This window comes from Nicotiana attenuata, unplaced genomic scaffold, assembly GCF_001879085.1.
Source record: "Nicotiana attenuata strain UT unplaced genomic scaffold, NIATTr2, whole genome shotgun sequence".
In the NCBI taxonomy this organism is placed as follows: domain Eukaryota; kingdom Viridiplantae; phylum Streptophyta; class Magnoliopsida; order Solanales; family Solanaceae; genus Nicotiana; species Nicotiana attenuata.
The window spans coordinates 35,787-42,937 of record NW_017672073.1 but is presented as its reverse complement, the minus strand read 5'-3'; the positions used below and the strand labels follow the sequence as shown (position 1 = coordinate 42,937).

At 34.8% G+C, this 7,151-nt stretch overlaps 1 long non-coding RNA gene across 1 annotated transcript; it reads left to right on the top strand.

Annotated features, from left to right (window-relative positions):
• Positions 1 to 3,082: 3,082 nt before the first annotated feature.
• LOC109211687 lies at positions 3,083 to 5,499 on the top strand. The gene is made up of 2 exons (XR_002065758.1): positions 3,083 to 3,361; positions 4,920 to 5,499. It is a non-coding gene; the product is annotated as an uncharacterized LOC109211687 (long non-coding RNA).
• The last annotated feature ends 1,652 nt before the right edge of the window (positions 5,500 to 7,151 follow it).

The following is a 7,151-nucleotide window of genomic DNA, read 5'->3' as shown; positions in this document are numbered from 1 at the left end:
TAAAAAAAAAAACTACATAAATATGATACTTTTTGGGGTAGTTTTTAACTTTTGACCCCTATTTGTTCCATGGGTAGAACTTCTAGGTCAAAAGCTAAAAATATTGCTAATTGGACAAGCGAGAGGCAACACTTCTTAAACTTAAAGTTCTGTCCATAGGACAAGCGGAAACAAAAATTCAAGATCATCCACTTTGAAAATTTTATGTACTTAGCACATCAAAAAATTATAGAAGGGGTGGTCTTTAACTTTTGACCCCCACTTGTCCCATCGGCAAGAACTTCAAGGTTAAAAGTTAAAAGGGTTTGCCCATGGGACAAGCGAAGGGCAACAATTGGTAGAAATGATATAGTGTAGCCATTTTAAAGGGCTGCTATTTAGAAATTAGTCAGTGCATCTTGAATTTCAGCTTTTCAGGACAAAAATGTCCTTAATTGTCTTGAAGTTAAAGTTTTTAGTTTAAATTTGGTGAAATAAATAAATAGCCCCTTTAAGTTGTCCCCAATGATCATTTGAACACTTAAACTAACCTACTGACCATTTAGACACTTTTATTTGATAGAAGTGTGTGCCTTTTAAACACCTTGTCCTGACATGGTAAATTAATTGTGCCTCACTAAGCATTGAACGTGTGAGGGCTCTAAATAATGTTGTTTTCTTTTATTTTCAGCTCAAGTTATTTTTATGTGTGGCCCACACCATATTTTTCTTTTTTTCCTCCAAAAAAATTTCACCGTTTCCCCCAAAAAATTCATCTCCACCAACCAACCTTTTTCCACCCTAACACCAGCGGCTCCTATTCATTTTAGGGTCACCGTCTGCCATAAATCCACCACAGGATTAAGGAAACAAGCCAACAATCTCATGTGACCTCCGCCATAACAAAAAAGCAAAAAAAAGAAAAATTAGGCGAAAGTACTGTTGTTTTTCTATAATTACACAATCTAATAAATAATAGCAAACCCGTAATACCAAATTCAAAGTGTACAGAAAATTTCACCATAAAAAGTAGAAATTCACGAAGAAGCATGCACTGCAATCATATGAATTAAAGAATGAGAAAAGAATCAAATTGAATTCGCGGCAGAAGTAAATGACAAAAAAAAAAAATCTGGAAGAAGAAGAGGAAATAGAACAAAAACGGCAAAAAAATTCCTTTTTCCGGTGACGTTTGATTTTTTCGGCAAACACCTTATTATGGCTTATCATAATTCTATTCCGCGAAGTTTGATTTTTCCGGCAAACAAGCATTACTTTAACTTAGGCTAAATTGATTTGAGTAAAAAAGATTAAATTTGGTATGAAGATTAAAAAAATGGTATTTGTGATGAAGGAGAGAGGAGGCCGTGAAGAAGAAGATGAGGGGGAGGGGAAATTCTGTGTTTGGAAGAATTGAAAAATTATGTTTTGTCTTTTTTAGTATTTCTTAATTACATGTGAAATTATTTTTATTTAAAATTACATGTGTTCTTATTTAATTGGCTCATTTGTCATGTCAACAGTAAGTGTATGTCACGCATGGGGTCTGTTTGACTTAAGTGTCTAATAAATACACTTCTGTCAAAGAAAAATATTTAAATGGTCAGTAGGTTAGTTTGAGTGTTCAAATGATCGTTGGGGACAACTTAAAGGGATTATTTATATATTTCGCCTTTAGATTTTCAGGACAAATAAGTACTTGTTAATTTCTAAATAGCATCTTGAAAATGTTTATTTATGCACTTGCGCCCAATAATTGTTAGACTTGAAGTTTTGTTCATGAAGCAAATGGAGATAAAAATTCAAGACCACCACTTTAAGGACTATTTGTGTACTTCACCCACAAATTTCGTACTAGAAATTGACTAACTATTTGATTGAGAACGGATAGATATTATGGTTTGGGCTGACTTGTTTTTTGGGTCATCAAACTTAAACAGTGGGCCTCTTATGTCTTAAAGGCCAATTCTCTACTAGATTTGGGCTACAACTAAAGAAATGGAGATTCCATTTTATTTCATGTTTCCTGAATTTTAATGGCTATAATTTATTAACAGACAAAATTATTAAGAGCATGAAAATGAAAAATCTCTTTAAGACTCAAAAAATTACTGACATTCACCATGTTTTCATGTGCGCATCAAATATATGAATTGTTGAATGGTTCGAAACATAGTGAAATTTTACATCGTCACTTAATTATTTAGTTATTACAGAAAATTATTCACAAGTCAAATTTCAATCAATAATTTATTTTCTCTTTCATATCACGAGGTGTAACTATCCACCACACCCCGATGATAAATAGAGCTTGCCGAAGAAGCTTTTGAAGCTTCGGATTCCCTGGTAAAAAGATAACCACTAAGGTTTTGATATTGGCTCGCAATTTATTTCTCTATTATTTTATTCATTAATTCACAAAAAACATCTTTTGCACATTAAAGAAAGTAGTTCTATATATATATTAGCATGCATGTATATACGGAGGAGCCAGAGTCAAGATGGATTATGCCAACAAAATATCGAATAATTTAATGAATGAAATTATTAAAATATTAAATTATATGTTTGACTTTTCTTTGCAATGCTTGAGATTTACAGGTCGCATTCATGATTGGATTAAGGGACTTACATATCTCAATTAGTTTGCGATTTTTAAGTCTCATTTACTTATTGCAATTTATAAATCGCATTTATTGATTGTAATTTATAAGTTGCATTTATCGATGCGTCGACTTATAAGTTGCATTTATTAATTGCGATTTATAAGTCGCATTCTAACTGGATTGCCAAAATCAAGTTATGCTATTTACTTGCCGAGTGTGATGTAAAGTAGCATAGCGAATGCCATTTATTAGTTTCGTTTGCCCATGCGAAGTCTGTACATAATTATTTAGATCACCAATCACTACTAGAAATTTGTCCTGTTGGGACGGTTCATTGGCAACGGTTATAAAACCGTTACATTAGATATCTATGGAAACAATTAAAACCGTTCCATAATTATCCCAGTGCTGTTGGAACAAATACAAAAATGAACCGTCACAATAGAGATATAACCGTCGCAATAGTACTCTCTATTGTAACGCTTGTTGTATTGGTCACAGTAGGTTCCTCTATGGTGACGGTTATCTGAAAAAAGAAGCTATTTGGACGCTTCTTATTTTCCCTCCTCCAATTTAATGAACCCGCCACATCTCTTATTTTTATTATTTTTTAAAACCTAAAATAATATGTGATCCCACTACATCGACTAAAACCCCTATTTCATTTTGGTCTCATCTCCTTCTTTCACATAGCTAGCTCTAATTAGAGAACCCACTGAGAAATCCCACACAACTCTGGCCGGCGTGAGGGTTTATTTTGCAGGTTTCCCCTTCTGGTAGGTCACAATTTTTTTAATTTTTTGCTCTTTTTACTTCTTTCTCCTCACCTTCAATTGTGGTTGTAGTAGCAATTTCATTCTTTAAGCCCTAAAAAATATCTAAAAATTCAATCTTGGTTACTGAATTTTTGCATTTTGCTTTAATTTTATGGATATTCTTGTTGAAGATTTGAAATAAAAATAATTAGAAATATGGGTCTATTTCTTTATTTTTAATTTTGGGCCGCTATTCAATGTGGGTAAACATTTCTCATGGCTGTGATATTTTTTCTTGAATCTTGTTGCTGGTATATTTCTATCGAAAGTTTTAAGCTTTAAGTTATGGAAGACTACTCCCATATTTATCTTGTATTTTTAATTTTTGGTGGGTTGGAGTGTATGGTTTGGATTCTTAATTAATTTTCTCAGACCTGTAGGTGTGAGGTGTGTTTCTGCATTTTCTATATTTAGTTGTGGCCTTTTTGTTTGAAGATAATTCTTTCATAGAACATTGGAGGTATTTCTTATTTATTTTCTAGTACATCTCTTGAACAGTAAGGTTTCATTTAATCTCGTGATTTGGGTAAAAAAATTACAATTTGATTACTTCTTTTATTTATTCCAGAAGCTTTGATCCATCACTAGTTTTTCAATTTGTAATTTTTTTAATTTAATTATAATCTTAAGTGGCCTCTTTGAATAGTCTCTTGAACTGTGTTTCTGTTTCATCTTTAACCTTTATGGCTGAATAATGAGAATCGAGAAGTAATTATAAGTTATATTGAACTGTGTTTGTGCACTGTCAGAAATTCAATTCATTAACTTTCTAGGTATCTTTCTGAAATTTTGCTTCCATTTTCTGCTACTTATAATATTGGCAAAATTCTAGGTTTTTTTGATTAATTGTCATAAGTTGAGCAAAATGGTGCTATGAATCAGTAATTACAGTTTATGAGTTTAACTCGATCTGGCTGTTAATCTTTTTTCTTGATCATTGGTTACGGAATCCTCAAGTTAATAACTCGTCTAGGGGAGCTTTCGAAGTTTCTGTTATTGGATTACATGTTAAATTAAAATCTGCTTTCTTTGATGCTCAGTTGACCTAATTTTACAATGTGATAATTAAAGTTAAGTTTAGTTAATCTGTTGTATGTACAAACTATGCTTTGAGAAGAAAATGGATTTATTGTGTGATTCAAAACCCTGGTGCTATGAATAGCTAGGTATAATGAGATGACTTAGGTCACTGGTGCTCTGTTGTGTTGTGTATACCAGATAAAATAGGTAATAGACTAATTTGTCTTCATTCCACGGTTCATTCAGTCAAGTCAGGATGAAGATTCTTCTTTGTTAAATTTTGTGGTGCTATAGTGTTGTATGGTTGTGTTGTGGTGTTTCAATGCTCTGCAATATCATACTTTCTAGTATGGCACAAAATATGTTATATCTACCATTGATCTTAATAAGTAAAATAAATCTGCCTAAATTCTAAGTATAGAAAATGAGTATCTAATGCAAGACATTGTTTGTTTTCTTCTGCTTCTTAGCTTCGTGATTTGCTTTTCGTGTTATATAGGATATTCTAGTTAATGGATAATGGAGATAAAAGTTGGATGGGTCTCCGAAGATCAACGGAGGAGTACATCCGTGGAGTGAACAATTTTTTTGACAAGGCATTTGAACGGGCTGCCCAAGGAAATGAAATATTATGCCCTTGCAAAAAATACGTTAACTGTTATTGGCATTATAGAAATGTAGTGGAGGATCACTTGGTTGCTTATGGGTTTGTTACTGGATACACCAAATGGGTTTTTCATGGGGAAAGCTTTTCCTCAAGAAATACTCTACGGTCAAGCAATGATGAGGATGATTCTAACATGCATGACGATATTGATGGACTACTTTATGATACTTTTCGAAATGCAGAGGGTGACTTGAGATGTGAAGAAGAAGTGAGAGAGAGACCATCTGAAGATGCAAAGAAATTTTTTAAATTACTGGAGGAAGGGAAGGAAGAGTTATACCCGGGGTGTGAGAATTTCTCTAAATTAAGTTTCGTCATTCGATTGTAACTTGTTTAAATGCATTCATGGATTGAATAATGTGGCCTTTTCAGACTTGTTAGTCTTGTTAAAAGAGGCATTTCCATTTGCTCAGTTACCTGGCTCTTTCAACAAGGCTAAAAATATGATACAAGATTTGGGTCTTCGTTATGAAAAATTACATGCATGCCCAAATGATTGTATGCTATTTTGGAATGACAATGCGAAAATAGATAATTGCATTGTTTGTGGGTCTTCCAGATGGAAGAATGTTGGTAATGGTTTGAATAATGCAAGCTCCAAAGTCCCAACAAAGGTTTTATGGTACTTTCCCTTAAAGCCTAGGCTTCAAAGAATATTTATGTGTCCAGAAACAGTTGTAGCTATGAAATGGCATACTACTGAACGACCGAATGATGGAAATATAAGACATCCTACTGATGGAGAAGCATGGAAGGATTTTGATTCCATGCACCCAAACTTCTCGAGGGATCCTCGTAATATTAGATTGGGTCTTTCAAGTGATGGATGTAACCCATTTAGAACCATGAGCATTTCTCATAGCACATGGCCTGTTATGTTAATGAACTATAATTTATCGCCATGGATTTGCATTGTCACGACCCGGATTTCCCACCCTCGGGAGTCGTGATGGCGCCTACTAGTCGGAGCTAGGCAAGCTAATTAACAATTACCTCTTTTAGCGAACATCGTCATTATTAGAAACAATGAAGCATTTAATAATAAAGCGGAAGTCTCAAATATATTTAACTGAAAGAAATGCGGAAGTTTAACAAAATCCTCTATCCTAGACTGGTGTCACAATACTCACGAACGTCTAGAGAATACTAAATACAAGGTTCGAATGAAACATAAAACTGTTTGCTTCGGTACAAATAATAACAAACTGAGTAAAATAGAAAGGGACTCCGGGCCCGCGGACGTCAGCAAGGCTACCTCGAATGTCCCTGGACTGAAGTCAGCTCCCGAATCCTCTACTGCTGTCCAAAAGCTGCTGCTCCGGCGCTGTGATCTGTGCAAAAAGATGCACAGAGTGTAGCATCAGCACAATCGACCCCATGTGTTGGTAAGTGCCTAACCTAATCTCGGCGAAGTAGTGACGAGGCTAGACCAGACTACCAGATAAACCTGTGCAGTTACGAAATATATTGCAGAAAAATAAACAGGAAATAAGCAGTTTATAAGGGAGGGGGAGCATGCTGTGGGGAGGCAACAGTTATAAACAAGGAGTCTAAATTCTAAGGTTATAACAGCCAACAGAAACTTAAATCCGGAATAACCACACTTAAGCTATAACTTGTTGCGGCGCGCAACCCGACCCTCAATCATCACTGTTGCGGCGTGCAACCCGATCCATAATCATCACTGTTGCGGCGTGCAACCCGATCCATATCATTTAGTATTGTTGCGGCGTGCAACCCGATCCACATATATATCATTTATCATTGTTGCGGCGCGCAACCCGATCCATATATTTATTTATTAATCCTCGCCCAGGCAACAGTCGAAAATAAGGGGCAAGGGAGTAAACAATTAGTGAAAGAAATCCCGGCAAGGGAACACAATAACACACTAAATCCCGGCAAGGGAGAAAAGTCAATAACTCAATATCCCGGCAAGGGAGAAAATCATCATATCAATAAAACGTCCCGGCAAGGGAATAACCAATATCTCTTTCTTTTGCTTTCATTTCTTACTCTATAACTCACTTTATCATTTGAGCCATAGCTCCAAAGAATCATTTC